The following is a 14800-nucleotide window of genomic DNA, read 5'->3' as shown; positions in this document are numbered from 1 at the left end:
GGTGTTAAAATAAGGACAACAGTTATGCAGTTCAAATGGTTAAGGGAATCAGGTTAAAGAAGCTTGGAGTTCTCACCTCCTCAGCCATTTTCATTAATCTGAACATTCTCTGCCTGGGCAGTTTTTGAATGGATGTTAACAACTTTGTATTGGAGGGCTTCATAATTCTCTACCCCAAACAGAATTTACCTTTTGGTTGTATAAGGGAGGCAAAACTTCTCCTCTACCCTCTTAAGGTCTGTGACTGAACCTGAGAATTAAATTGATATAGACAGAGTAACATGAGAAAAGCATATAAATTTTATTTTCATGTGTGCATGAATGTCTTCACAGGAAAATGAAGACCCACAAAGTATTTAGGCCTATGTGATAAGCACATAGATACTAAGTATATAAGATACTATTAATAGATTGAACACACTTTAGTAATTGTGGGAAAGTACCTAAAATACATGGGGGGACTACACAAAGGCAGAGAAGGGTTCTTTTAACAAGGTTTGTTTGTGCAATTTCTTTGCAACCTTGACTCCCTGTTCCTGGTGATAAGAATTTCTCCTCCTCCATGTACAGGAAGGGCATCTCTTCTTAGGAGTTTTCTCTCCTATTTTCACAAAGAAAAGAGAAGGTCAGTGTAGCTTTCTTATGTCTGTGTTTTTCTAGTATTTGTAACTCAAAACAGTTAATGTCCCAAACTGGTATATTTTGGCATGTTTTGAACCCCTACATTTATATCATCTTTTTAAATAAGGTATAATACCACTGCTTAGAGTTTTATTTATTAAAGTTTGATCACATTCCAGATTTTGCACCTAGTTTGTTTTGACTACAGCTTGGGACATTCCCAAACACTTTAGTCCTGTAATTCTATATAGTCTCCAGGTTTTACTCATACAAAGTCACTAATTTAAGAAATATTTGCGTGTCTACTCTGTGCAAAGCACTATTTAATGTTCTGAAGATACCTATGACCTGGACAGACCCGTTCCTTTTTTTTTTTAAGCCATAAGATTAGCTTTCCAGAGAGCAACCTTATTTTTCTTATTATTGTGTTCTCAGGTGGCCCTTCACTATTGATGCTATTTCCAAAAATAAATCATTGGGAAGTTTGTTAAAAACTTTGTCATCATTTTGTATCATAAATAACCCCCTTCTGGTTGTCTATCGCACCTTGGTTGGCTTTTCTTAAAATGTAGCACTGAGGATGACCCTAGGTTTTCCATTATCCTTAAATTTAACACTAGATAATTTTAGAAAACATGTAGAGTAATAGTCTTTGCATTTAATCAATATTAACGGATTTAAAATTAGAGGTATAGAGTTTGACAATTACCATTAAATTGAATGGTACATTCAATACTTCTCTCATTCTTCATTCACCAGACAGTGTTGAACTTTTATTTGAACCCTGTGTTTTGAGCAGCAGTGGTTTGGAAATCCTTGTATGTTCTCATGTTCTGGGAAATGCATACCTGCAAAGCACAACTCTGTCTCTGTCATTCTTCATAACCCCCTCATGGCAGATGACACTCTTGCTTACCTGCCTCCATAGAATCCCAGGCCCCTGCCTGTTCTTCAAGACATCCCTCATTAAATTGTCTCTTTACTGCTATCTTACAGATGAATAACTTCCTCAATTGTCTAGTACATTTTGTCTTTCACACACCAAATCATAATGCTCAATGCTGCCTTAACAGAAAGTTGGTTGGGTTTTTATGAGGATTGTTGTCATTGTTCAGTCACTCAGTCGTGTCTGACTCTTTGCAACTCGATGGACTATAGCGCATCAGGCTCCACTGTCCATGGGATTCTCCAGGCAAGAATACTGCAGTAGTGATGAGTTAATATTTGTATAGCACTTTGAATGATGTCAGACATCTAGTACATGTTCAACAATTTATCATCCTTAAGATGTATATTATCTACACTAATAATCATTATTGTTTCATTGTTGTAACTCCTGATAAACGTTAGGAAAAAATTTATTCAAATTGTTAAAGAAAATGTTATTCATGACCTTTGTTGAAGGTGGTAAGGTAGATGTTATTCCAAGGGAGATCATTGTAAAGGATATAGGGACAACCGCAGCAGGATCTTGCAGTGGGAGACAGAGATTAGACTCAACTCCTAACAAAGCATAGGCAAGGGGAACTTTTAGCCAAAGAAAAGAGTTGGGTAGGGGAGATTACTACTAATAGGAAACATCAGCAATGGGGTAGGGGGGATTCTGGTTAAACTGACCTAACAGGATTCTTGCTGTAGACAGGCCAGACACCACCTGGGGGATGGTGACAGATAAGGAACCAAACTAGATATTGAGGGTGATCAGATATGAAGGATGGGGAATTCTAGTTAAAGTGACTTTAACAAGATTCTTGATAAAGTTGGAAAATGCTGAAAGGAACACGGAAATTCCAAAGTCAGGCCTGGTTGAAATAGAGTTCCACGGAAACTAAGTAGAGTCTGGTCAAGGAGAGAATCTTTGTCATCAGGGAAGGAGGTTTGGAAAAATAAACTCATCTATATATCTTATTTTTAGTGCTACAGTCTGACCTAAATAACCCAGAATAGGAGGAACAGGAAAAGTTCAAAGGGGAGATATGGGCAGTGGAGGGATGGCAAGGTTGAGAGAAGGAGAAATATATGGTCCATTCCTCAGAATTAATGTTCTTCTAGATTCTCAATGCTACTTCCACGCAACAGAGTGAGGACCTTCCCTTCCAATCTTATCACGTGAAATGTAAATCTTCAGTCTAATTCCTTTCCCCAATTCACAGCATTACCTAGCAGAGACCTCTTCCTTCTCCATGGATACCTTCAGCCTACATCAGTACTTTCTTCCTCTATACTTGTATCTTCCTTACTCTAAGGTAATTTAACAGCCCCAACTCCCTTAATCCTTATTTCTTTCCTTGCTTGATTCTGAAGATCTCCATCTCCATTCTATTAGCCAGACACCTGCAGAGCCTATACGTCTCATTACAATGAGCAACCCGCTGATTCTTCAAATCAGAAATCCCTCCTTTTCAACAGAATTTCCTTTTTACATGCCACATTTTCATTTTTACCCTACAGAGTCTAACTTGCTTTTTACCTTTATCATGAATTTCAGTTACCTACCCATTCCCTCTTTCTCCAGTTAAAAGTTACTTTCTTACCTCCCAAGACTCTGTTCAAAATCTAGTGCATCAAAGTGTGTTCAGATTCAGAGAAAAGAAACCCCAACTAAAAGTGGCTTAAGTCACAATCCTCTGAGAGCTATAAATGGTTAAAAGTAAACTGAGATAGTGATCATTTAGTCTTTAGAGTTGGCATTTAAGCTATGAGATTGTCTCCGGTTCTAAGCAGCTTTGTCTATCTACCTCCATGTGGATTATGAATATTATCATTTCCTTGTGTGCTAAGATATGGAAAAGGATGCCAAGTACTGGCTTAAAGGAGTAGAAGTTTCTTGTCTCACTGACACAAATCTTGGGATAGGCAGTTCCAGGCTGATCTTATGGCTTCTGCCTTTTTGGTCTATCATCTTTATCTTGCTTTCATTTGTTCTCTTACTTGTTCCCTTATGGTACCAAATGGCATCAGTGCCTCCAGTTCTTGAAACTAAAAACCAGGCAAAAATAAGAGAGGGAAAATTGTGATGCTAAATCACATTTTCCTATGCCTCGTGGGGTAGAACCATGTCACCTGGCGCTTCAGTTTCAAGAAATGCTGAGGAACTGAGTGTTTAGGTTTTACAACTGCTGCAGTAGAGTCGGATAAGAAAAAGTCAAGGAAGTGGGTGGAATGGGTATTATGTGAACCAATCTATCATATCCGAAACACCAGGATTCCAAGGCGATAATATTTAATACAGCCATTTCTAGCAGAAGTTCAATACCCTAGACTTTCCGAACCATGCCGTGGGCCTCATCTCACCAAACACTGAATCTTCGCTGGTGCCTGCTTCTAGTCTCTTGTGGAAAAGCAGGATGGTGCTGGAGGAAAAATCTGGTTACTAGTTCTCACTCTCCAGCTGAAATCTTGCAGCTCAGCTTTTGTAGCACTCCTACCTGTGGTGATTATGGGTCTTTCTTTAAAATACCCATCTCTTTTTTTTATAGGGACAAAAATAATATCCAGACTGTCATATGTCATATCTCCTGTCAGAATCCCCTTTATGCTGTGAACACAAATAACAGAAGCAGAAAGGAGAATGGGACCAGTTCAGGAACCCAGTCAAATGGCAGAAGTATCAAGACTGAAGAGAGAGCCGTTGTGAAAACTTCAGATGAGAGACTGATCAGGATTGCAGCTGTTATCACATTGACAACAGTGTGAAGAGGCAGGGCAAGAAATTAGGAGGGTTTGCACCACATCCAAATACAGCTGGGAGGACTGCATTGTTTTCTAACCTGGTCTCTTTTGAAGGCTTCTATCCTGCCCCCAAGAATATACCACAGATGTCCTTAAAAGTCACAGCAGTCTGAGCCCATCACATGACCAATTAATCCAACTAATTACCTTCACTGTAGTTTCTCCTAACTTTCTATGTCTTTCCTTGACATTTCACTATTTTGATCCTACAATTCTAAGTACTCACCGAATAACCCCAGTCGGATGGTTACAGTGTGCACTGGAACTTTAGAGTGACATCTGGAACAACACGGGAAAGTCACCTGCCCTCCCATCTGAAAGATTAAATTCCAGTTGGTAAGGCACAAGCTGTGAAAAGCTTCTTGCACAGACTACTAGGAAGAAGAAAGTTGCAAGATATTTTGAGATAGAACTAGGGTAGAATCTTGACACCTTGGTTGAGAAGAGTAGGAATTGAAAAAAATTTCCATTTCAAAGCTGCCAATGTTGTTTTTTTTTTTGTTTGTTTCAAAAAGACATGGAACCACATTTGGGACAAACAGCAGCTTTGTTCTAATTAAGCCTCTTGAGTTTTTTGTTATGTAAATATACAGCAAAGACTACAATTTTTAAAAGAAGGGCTCATTTAATTATGTAAAAGATTGTTCACTTAGTAAACTAAAGTTGAGTTTCAACAAATTTGGCTCCCTTGAGTAAGTCTCTTCCCCTGAGACTGAAACTCCTTTATACCTGAAAAGAGTTGCTTTTCTTGGGAGATGTGAGTTGAAAACATTGCTGGTAGAAGATAAGAACCTGGAGGCCAGAGGGTGAAGGAATTGTTTATGTAAGACTTAATCTGAGCCCTGGGCATGAACAGTGCCTCTTTCAGCTCCAGATGGTGAAGTGTGATACAGAGGAGGCAGCCGCCTGAGCCCAGAAATTTTCATTGACTAACACCCTGAGCAATGACAGCTTCTAGAACCTCAGACCTGGAAACAGCAGGCGGTGCTTCCTGGCCCCTCTCTATCTCTCTCTCATATCTCACCACATCTATAATAACTCTGCTCTCTCTCTGTGATTTCATTATTTCCACAAGATAAGAAATAAGACCACTGGCATCTATTTTCACAAACTTCTAACTCCAGTATTCAAAAATAAGGCTTTCCTTGCTATCTGCATCCAGAACAATTCTGGTGAAACATTGTGACTTGGATCATATGACTTACTTCCCCAAGAGGAAGAAATATTCTGGTTGACCTGGTCTGAGCTACATGCCCAGGAATATAAGCTTTGCCACTAGAAAGTATGATGGGAGTTGGCTGGTGCACTTGGCAGCTAAATACAATAGCTAGCACTTGCATTATGTGAAAAGCCGAGTAAGATTTACTTCCCAACTCTGAGCATATCTCCACTGCTTCAGAGCCCCATCTGTGCTGCCTTGTACTCTCAGGCAAGCCCTTAAGGAAAGAGAGAACAGGCATGTTGTTCAAATGCTTTAAGAAGGACATCCAGATATTTGTAAAAGAAGGAATGAATGAAAAACTTGAGGCCATTTTTTCCTAGATCATTCCCTTCTTTCACTTTATTCACCCTGACCCTTTTCTTCACATAATTAGGTTTGTACCCATGGCAAGGGTACACTAAGAGGAGTGGTCTTGTCTGCCTTGAATCTTGACTGAATAATAGAGGAAGAGGTTTGAGGAACACAATTACAGTTTGTCTTCAACAACTTGAACTTGAACCGTTTAACCTCCATAAGTCTGTGAGGTAGGAGTTCAAGATCTTGGATTTTTAAATATGCAAATCAGTCAGCATGAGTGTGATCAAGTTTAAACTATTAAAAGTCTATAGAATCAGAGTGGACTTTTAATATGTACCATTTTTATTGAAAAAATCATGAAATTTAGTTTTTAATAAGAAAGAAAACAGTTTGACTCTGTGACATTAATATAATTGCAACCATTAAAAGAATCGTTTACCACAGATTCCTAATTATCATTCAGGACAGTAACAACTATGCATTGTTAAGTGTCAAATTTACTGTGCAAATTCTTTTTATTTCCCCAGTTTTAGTGAGCTGTAACAGCCATATAACATTGTATTAGTTTAAGGTGTATACATATTTGTATACATATATACAGCGAAATGATTACCACAGTATTTAACATCCATCACCTCACATACTTACAGTGTGTTCCTTGGATCCTCTTTTTATTTTTATTTATTTATTCAATTTATTTTTAATTGGAGGATAATTGCTTTACAATGTTGTGTTGGTTTCTGCTAGACAACAATGTGAGTCAGCTGGCCGTATACATTTATCCCCTCCCTCAAAGCCTCTCTCCCAAGCCCCCTGATCCCACTTCTCTAGGTCATCACACACCACCAGGCAGAGCTCCCTGTTGCTAGACAGCTGCTTCCCTCTAGCTATCCAGTGTACACATTGTAGGGTATGTTTGTCGATGCTACTCTCCAGTTCTTGGATCCTGTTAAGATACATTCTCTTAGCAACTTTCAAATAAACAACACAGTATTGTTAATGGTAGTCACCATGCTGTACATTACTTCCCCAGAATTTATTTATCTTATAACTGGAAGTCTTTATGGTTTTGGCCACCTTCAGCCATTTCCCCTACTCCACATGAGGGATACTGAAAGTGAAAGTCGCTCAACTCAGTTTAGTTCAGTCCCTCAGTCGTGTCTACTCTTGGCAACCCCATGAATCACAGCACGCCAGGCCTCTCTGTCCATCACCAACACCCAGAGTTTACTCAAACTCATGTCCATCGAGTCAGTGATGCCATCCAGCCATCTCATCCTCTGTCGTCCCCTTCTCCTCCTGCCCTCAATCCCTCCCAGCATCAGAGTCTTTTCCAATGAGTCAACCCTTCACATGAGGTGGCCAAAGTATTGGAGTTTCAGCTTCGTCATCAGTCCTTCCAAAGAACACCCAGGACTGATCTCCTTTAGAATAGACTGGTTGGATCTCCTTGCAGTCCAAGGGACTCTCAAGAGTCTTTTCCAACACCACATTCAAAAGCATCAATTCTTCGGCGCTCAGCTTTCTTCACAGTCCAATTCTTACATCCATACATGACCGCTGGAAAACCATAGCCTTGACTTGACAGACCTTTGTTGGCAAAGTAATGTCTCTGCTTTTGAATATGCTATCTAGGTTGGTCATAACTTTCCTTCCAAGGAGTATGCATCTTTTAATTTCATGGCTGCAATCACCATCTGCAGTGATTTTGGAGCCTCCCAAAATAAAGTCTGACACTGTTTCCACTGTTTCCCCATCTATTTCCCATGAAGTGATGGGACCGGATGCCATGATCCTCGCTTTCTGAATGTTGAGCTTTAAGCCAACTTTTTCACTCTCCACTTTCACTTTCATCCAGAGGCTTTTGAGTTCCTCTTCACTTTCTGCCATAAGGGTGGTGTCATCTGCACATCTAAAGTGATTGATATTTCTCCCGGCATTCTTGATTCTAGCTTGTGCTTCATCCAGCCCAGCATTTCTCATGATGTACTCTGCATATAAGTTAAATAAGCAGGGTGACAATATACAGCCTTGACGTACTCCTTTTCCTATTTGGAACCAGTCTGTTGTTCCATGTCCAGTTCAAACTGTTGCTTCCTGACCTGCATATAGGTTTCTCAAGAGGCAGGTCAGGTGGTCTGGTATTCCCATCTCTTGAAGAATTTCCCACAGTTTTTTGTGTTCCACAGAGTCAAAGGCTTTGGCATAGTCAATAAAGCAGAAATAGATGTTTTTCTGGAACTCTCTTGCTTTTTCCATGATCCAGCGGACGTTGGCAACTTGATCTCTGGTTCCTCTGCCTTTTCTAAAACCAGCTTGAACATCAGGAAGTTCACGGTTCATGTATTGCTGAAGCCTGGCTTGGAGAATTTTGAGCATTACTTTACTAGCATGTGCGATGAGTGCAATTGTGCGATAGTTTGAGCATTCTTGGCCACCTTTAAATGAAGAAGTAATAAGTAAGTCTTATACCTTCTTGTATTGCCCAAATTGTTTTCAATATGTGATGTTATTTTAATTGGAAAAGAGCACAATAAAGTTATTTTTATTTTGTAGGGGAAAATAGGACATTTCAACATTTGTTTTTATAGGCCGCACCAAAATATCTCTGGTATTAAAATGTCTGCTTCAAATGACCATGTCAAAATACTCTATTTTTTTAATTGGAAGATAATTGGTTTATAATGTTGTGTTGATTTCTGCCATACAATAATGCAAAATAGCCATAAGTATACATATGCAAGCTCCCTTTTAAGCCTCCTTTCCGTCTCCCACCCCATCCCACCCCTCTAGGTGGGATGCTAGAGGGCACCAGGTTGAACTCCCTATGTTATACAGCATCTTCCCCCTAGCCATCTATTTTACATATGCTGTGCATAGTCTGACTCTCTGTGACCCCATAGACTGTAGCCCATCAGGCTCCTCTGTCCATGGGGATTCTCCAGTCAAGAATACTGGTTGGCGGTGTACGAGACAGCAAAAGAGACACTGATGTATAGAACAGTCTTATGGACTCTGTGGGAGAGGGAGAGGGTGGGAAGATTTGGGAGAATGGCAATGAAACATGTAAAATATCATGTAGGAAACGAGTTGCCAGTCCAGTTCAATGCACGATGCTGGATGCTTGGGGCTGGTGCACTAGGACGGCCCAGAGGGATGGTATGGGGAGGGAGGAGGGAGGAGGGTTCGGGATGGGGAACACATGTATACCTGTGACAGATTCATTTTGATATTTGGCAAAACTAATACAATTATGTAAAGTTTAAAAATAAAAAAAAAAAAGAATACTGGTTGGGTCACCATGCCCTCCTCCAGGGGATCTTCCCAACGCAGGGATCGAACCCAGGTCTCCCGCACTGCAGGTGATTCTTTACTGTCTAAGCCACCAGGGAAGCCACATATAAAATATTCATACTGAGCTTATAACTTTGAGGACTTCCCAGGTGGTACAAGTGGTAGAGAACCCACCTGCCAATGCAGGAGATGCAGGTTCAATCCCTGGTCCAGGAAGATCCCCTGGAGGAGGGCATCATGACCCACTCCAGTATTCTTCCCTGGAGAATCCCACGGACAGAGGAGCCTGGCAGGCTATAGTCCATAGGGTCGCAAAGAGTGGGACACGGCCGAAGTGACTTAGAACACATGCATGCATATTTATAACTTTGACCTTATAATCTCTGAACCTTAGTTAACTTATCAATAAAATAAGGGACATTACAGTCAACTCTCAGTTACTATAATATTTAAATGAGATAATATATATACAATACATAGCTCAGTGATCATTAAATTGTAGCTTTTGTTAATAGTACCTAGATACATGGTGCATGCTAAGTCACTTCAGTTGTGTCTGCATTTCTTATGTTTCCTGCATTTGGCAGGCGAATTCTTTACCACTAGCACCACTGGGAAAACCCTTAGATATATGGTTACTGCTGCTGCTGCTAAGTTGCTTCAGTCATGTCTGACTCTGTGCGGCCCCATAGATGGCAGCCCACCAGGCTCCCCCGTCCCTGGGATTCTCCAGGCAAGAACACTGGAGTGGGTTGCCATTTCCTTCTCCAATGCATGAAAGTTAAAAGGGAAAGTCAAGTCACTCAGTCGTGTCCAACTCTTCAATATACCATGGACTGCAGCCCACCAGGCTCCTCTGTCCATGGGATTTTCCAGGCAAGAGTACTGGAGTGGGGTGCCATTGCCTTCTCCATAGATACATGGTAGATGATATAAAATAGCTGTTTTGATTAACTATATGAGTTATTGATTTTACCTAGCTATATTTTTTGTGTTAGCTCATTTCTACTGAATATTTACTATGTAAGAGGAATCATGGGGCTTCTCAGATGGCTCAGTAGTAAAGAATCCACCTGCCAATTCAGGAGATGCGGGTTCAATCCCTGGGTTGGGAAGACCCCCTGGAGAAGGAAATGGCACCCCACTCCAGTATTCTGGCCTGGGAAATTCCATAGACAGAGGAGTCTGGCAGGCTACAGACCGTGAGGTCACAAAGACGACTTGGTGACTGAGCAAGGGGAATCACACTGTCTTATTTATTTTAAGTCATTCAAACCTCAAAATAACCTCTGGCGTACATAGTATTATCATCTATATTTTACAGATGAAAAACTGCACCTTAGGGAAGTTAAGGAATTGACCAAAATTATATAGCTAGGATCTAGCAAAGCTTGAATTTAGATCTTTGCAGTTTGACCCGAAGTTTTTGTCCTTAACTAGTCTACTGTAACACAAATCTGAACCATTCTAAAATTATGAAAGCATTATTACACTGGTTATAAATCAATTCATCCAAGAAGTTATTTTAATTTCTGAGTCTAGCAAAAAGAACTGTAGAATCAGCTGAAAATATTTTGAATAACATCCAGAAATTAGAACCTTGTCATTGCAGTTTTTCCTAATGATATAACCCTGTTCAATAGTGCTGCATTGAATAACTTCTGAAAATTCTACTCTAAATTCTCAGCAGAATGTGGATTCATGCTTTTTATAAATACCTAAGATGAAAGTTTTTCAAGTTAATTCATTTACTAATTACAATTGGACTAGGTCAGTCTAGAAAACTACTGTACAAGAATCAAGGTATGAAAAAGAAGCAATCTATTACAAAAGAGCAGTATAAATAGACATTCTTTTGCAGGTATTATACTGACATGACTCCATTCATAAGTATAAAATTAATAAAATGAGAACAGAATAATGAGACTTTAGTTTAAAAGATACTAATTGAAGTCATTATATAAACAATTTACAAGTTATTTGAGCTGAATCTAAAAGACTGAGTGAGTGAGTGAAGTCGCTCAGTCGTGTCCGAGTCTTTGTGACCCCATGGACTGTAGCCTACCAGACTTCTCGGTCAATGGAAGTCTCTAGGCAAGAATACTGGAGTGGGTTGCCATTTAAATCTAAAAGGACTATATTAACTGGAAAAATACATTGGTAAAAATTTTAGACAATGTTCTAGCAAGTATCTCTCTAAGGCTATTGCAGTTACCAACACAAATAGATTAAGTTCAGTAAAAGTAAGTGCCTAACATGAAATTAGACTCCAAAAACCTGAGTTACTACAAAGGCTGAATCTCAGGTTTGAACATCAGAATTAGAAAGTCAAATAGGTACCTTTAAAAAGTATCTGACTCTCACTGTTGTTGTTCAGTCACTCAGTCATGTCCAACTCCTTGCAACCCCATGGACTGCAGCATGCCAGGCTTCCCTGTCCTTCACCATTTCCCAGAGTTTGCTTAAGCTCATGTCCATTGAGTTGGTGATGCCATCCAACCATCTTGTCCTCTGCCATCCCTTTTTCTTCCCACCTTCAATCTTTCCCAGCTTCAGGGTCTTTTCCAATGAGTCAGCTCTTTGCATCAGGTGGCCAAACTATTGGAACGGCAGCTTCAGCATCAATCTTTCCAATGAATTTTCAGGGTTGATTACCTTTAAGATTGACTGATTTGATCTCCTTGCAGCCCAAGGGACTCTCAAGAGTATACTCCAGCACCACAGTTGGAAAGAATCAATTCTTCGGCACTCAACCTTCTTTATCAGATCGGTCGCTCAGTCGTGTCCGACTCTTTGCGACCCCGTGAATCCCAGCACTCCAGGCCTCCCTGTCCATCACCAACTCCCAGAGTTCACTCAGACCCACATCCATCGAGTCAGTGATGCCATCCAGCCATCTCATCCTCTGTCATCCCCTTCTCCTCCTGCCCCCAATCCCTCCCAGCATCAGAGTCTTTTCCAATGAGTCAACTCTTTACATGAGGTGGCCAAAGTACTGGAGTTTCAGCTTTAGCATCATTCCTTCCAAAGAAATCCCAGGACAGATCTCCTTTAGGATGGACTGGTTGGATCTCCTTGCAGTCCAAGGGACTCTAAAGAGTCTTCTCCAACACCACAGTTCAAAAGCATCAATTCTTCGGCGCTCAGCCTTCTTCACAGTCCAACTTTCACATCCATACATGACCACAGGAAGAACCATAGCCTTGACTAGACGGACCTTTGTTGGCAAAGTAATGTCTCTGCTTTGAATATGCTATCTAGGTTGGTCATAACTTTCCTTCCAAGGAGTAAGCATCTTTTAATTTCATGGCTGCAATCACCATCTGCAGTGATTTTGGAGCCTCCCAAAATAAAGTCTGACACTGTTTCCACTGTTTCCCCATCTATTTCCCATGAAGTGATGGGACCGGATGCCATGATCTTCGTTTTCTGAATGTTGAGCTTTAAGCCAACTTTTTCACTCTCCACTTTCACCTTCATCAGGAGGCTTTTGAGTTCCTCTTCACTTTCTGCCATAAGGGTGGTGTCATCTGCATATCTGAGGTTATTGATATTTCTCCCGGCAATCTTGATTCTAGCTTGTGTTTCTTCCAGTCCAGCGTTTCTCATGATGTACTCTGCATATAAGTTAAATAAGCAGGGTGACAATATACAGCCTTGACGTACTCCTTTTCCTATTTGGAACCAGTCTGTTGTTCCATGTCCAGTTCTAACTCTTGCTTCCTGACCTGCATACAGATTTCTCAAGAGGCAGATCAGGTGGTCTGGTATTCCCATCTCTTGAAGAATTTTCCGCAGTTTATTGTGATCCACACAGTCAAAGGCTTTGGCATAGTCAATAAAGCAGAAATAGATGCTTTTCTGGAACTCTCTTGCTTTTTCCATGATCCAGCAGATGTTGGCAATTTGATCTCTGGTTCCTCTGCCTTTTCTAAAACCAGCTTGAACATCAGGAAGTTCACGGTTCACATATTGCTGAAGCCTGGCTTGGAGAATTTTAAGCATTACTTTACTAGCGTGTGAGATGAGTGCAGTAGTTTGAGCATTCTTTGGCATTGCCTTTCTTTGGGATTGGAATGAAAACTGACCTTTTCCAGTCCTGTGGCCACTGCTGAGTTTTCCAAATTTTCTGGCATATTGGAATTGATTGCACTTTCACAGCATCATCTTTCAGGATTTGGAATAGCTCAACTGGAATTCTATCACCTCCACTAGCTTTGTTCATAGTGATGCTTTCTAAGGCCCACTTGACTTCACATTCCAGGATGTCTGGCTCTAGGTAAGTGATCATACCATAGTGATTATCTGGGTCGTGAAAATCTTTTTTGTACAGTTCTTCTGTGTATTCTTGCCATCTCTTCTTAATATCTTCTGCCTCTGTTAGGTCCATACCATTTCTGTCCTTTATCGAGCCCATCTTTGCATGAAATGTTCCTTTGGTATCTCTGATTTTCTTGAAGAGATCCCTAGTCTTTCCCATTCTGTTGTTTTCCTCTGTTTTTTTGCATTGATTGCTGAAGAAGGCTTTCTTATCTCTTCTTGCTATTCTTTGGAACTCTGCATTCAGATGTTTATATCTTTCCTTTTCTCCTTTGCTTTTCACTTCTTTTCTTTTCACAGCTATTTGTAAGGCTTCCCCAGACAGCCATTTTGCTTTTTTGCATTTCTTTTCCATAGGGATGGTCTTGATCCCTGTCTCCTGTACAATGTCACGAACCTCATTCCATAGCTCATCAGAATGTGGTCTGACAGAATGAGGTCCACTGAAGAAGGGAATGGCAAACCACTTCAGTATTCTTGCCTTGAGAACCCCATAAACAGTATGAAAAGGCAAAATGATAGGATACTGAAAGAGAAATTCCCCAGGTCAGTAGGTGCCCAATATGCTACTGGAGATCAGTGGAAAAATAACTCCAGAAAGAATGAAGGGATGGAGCCAAAGCAAAAAGAATACCCAGCTGTGGATGTGACTGGTGATAGAAGCAAGGTCCGATGCTGTAAAGAGCAATATTGCATAGGAACCTGGAATGTCAGGTCCATAAATCAAGGCAAATTGGAAGTGGTCAAACAAGAGATGGCAAAAGTGAATGTCGACATTCTAGGAATCAGCGAACTGAAATGGACTGGAATGGGTGAATTTAACTCAGATGACCATTATATCTACTACTGCGGGCAGGAATCCCTCAGAAGAAATGGAGTAGCCATCATGGTCAACAAAAGAGTCCAAAATTCAGTATTTGGATGCAATCTCAAAAACGACAGAATGATCTCTGTTCATTTCCAAGGCAAACCATTCAATATCACAGTAATCCAAGTCTATTCCCCAACCAGTAACGCTGAAGAAGCTGAAGTTGAACGGTTCTATGAAGACCTACAAGACCTTTTAGAACTAACACCCAAAAACGATGTCCTTTTCGTTATAGGGGACTGGAATGCAAAAGTAGGAAGTCAAGAAACACCTGGAGTAACAGGCAAATGTGGCCTTGGAATACAGAATGAAGCAGGGCAAAGACTAATAGAGTTTTGCCAAGAAAATGCACTGGTCATAACAAACACCCTCTTCCAACAACACAAGAGAAGACTCTATACATGGACATCACCAGATGGTCAACACCGAAATCAGATTGATTATAT

At 40.5% G+C, this 14800-nt stretch overlaps 1 long non-coding RNA gene across 1 annotated transcript in view; it reads right to left on the bottom strand.

Annotated features, from left to right (window-relative positions):
* Positions 1-250: 250 nt before the first annotated feature.
* Positions 251-14800, bottom strand: part of LOC132345483 (uncharacterized) — a 32283-nt gene continuing 17733 nt past the window's right edge. Inside the window, exons 5-6 of the long non-coding RNA XR_009494836.1 lie at positions 4580-4667; positions 251-601 (exon numbers count right to left, since the gene is read on the bottom strand). This is a non-coding gene — a long non-coding RNA (uncharacterized lncRNA). The remainder of the gene's footprint in view (positions 602-4579; positions 4668-14800) is intronic.

The sequence above is a fragment of the Bos taurus genome, chromosome 6 (assembly GCF_002263795.3).
Source record: "Bos taurus isolate L1 Dominette 01449 registration number 42190680 breed Hereford chromosome 6, ARS-UCD2.0, whole genome shotgun sequence".
In the NCBI taxonomy this organism is placed as follows: domain Eukaryota; kingdom Metazoa; phylum Chordata; class Mammalia; order Artiodactyla; family Bovidae; genus Bos; species Bos taurus.
The sequence above is the reverse complement of the archived record's forward strand: the minus strand, read 5'-3'. Positions and strand labels throughout refer to the sequence as shown.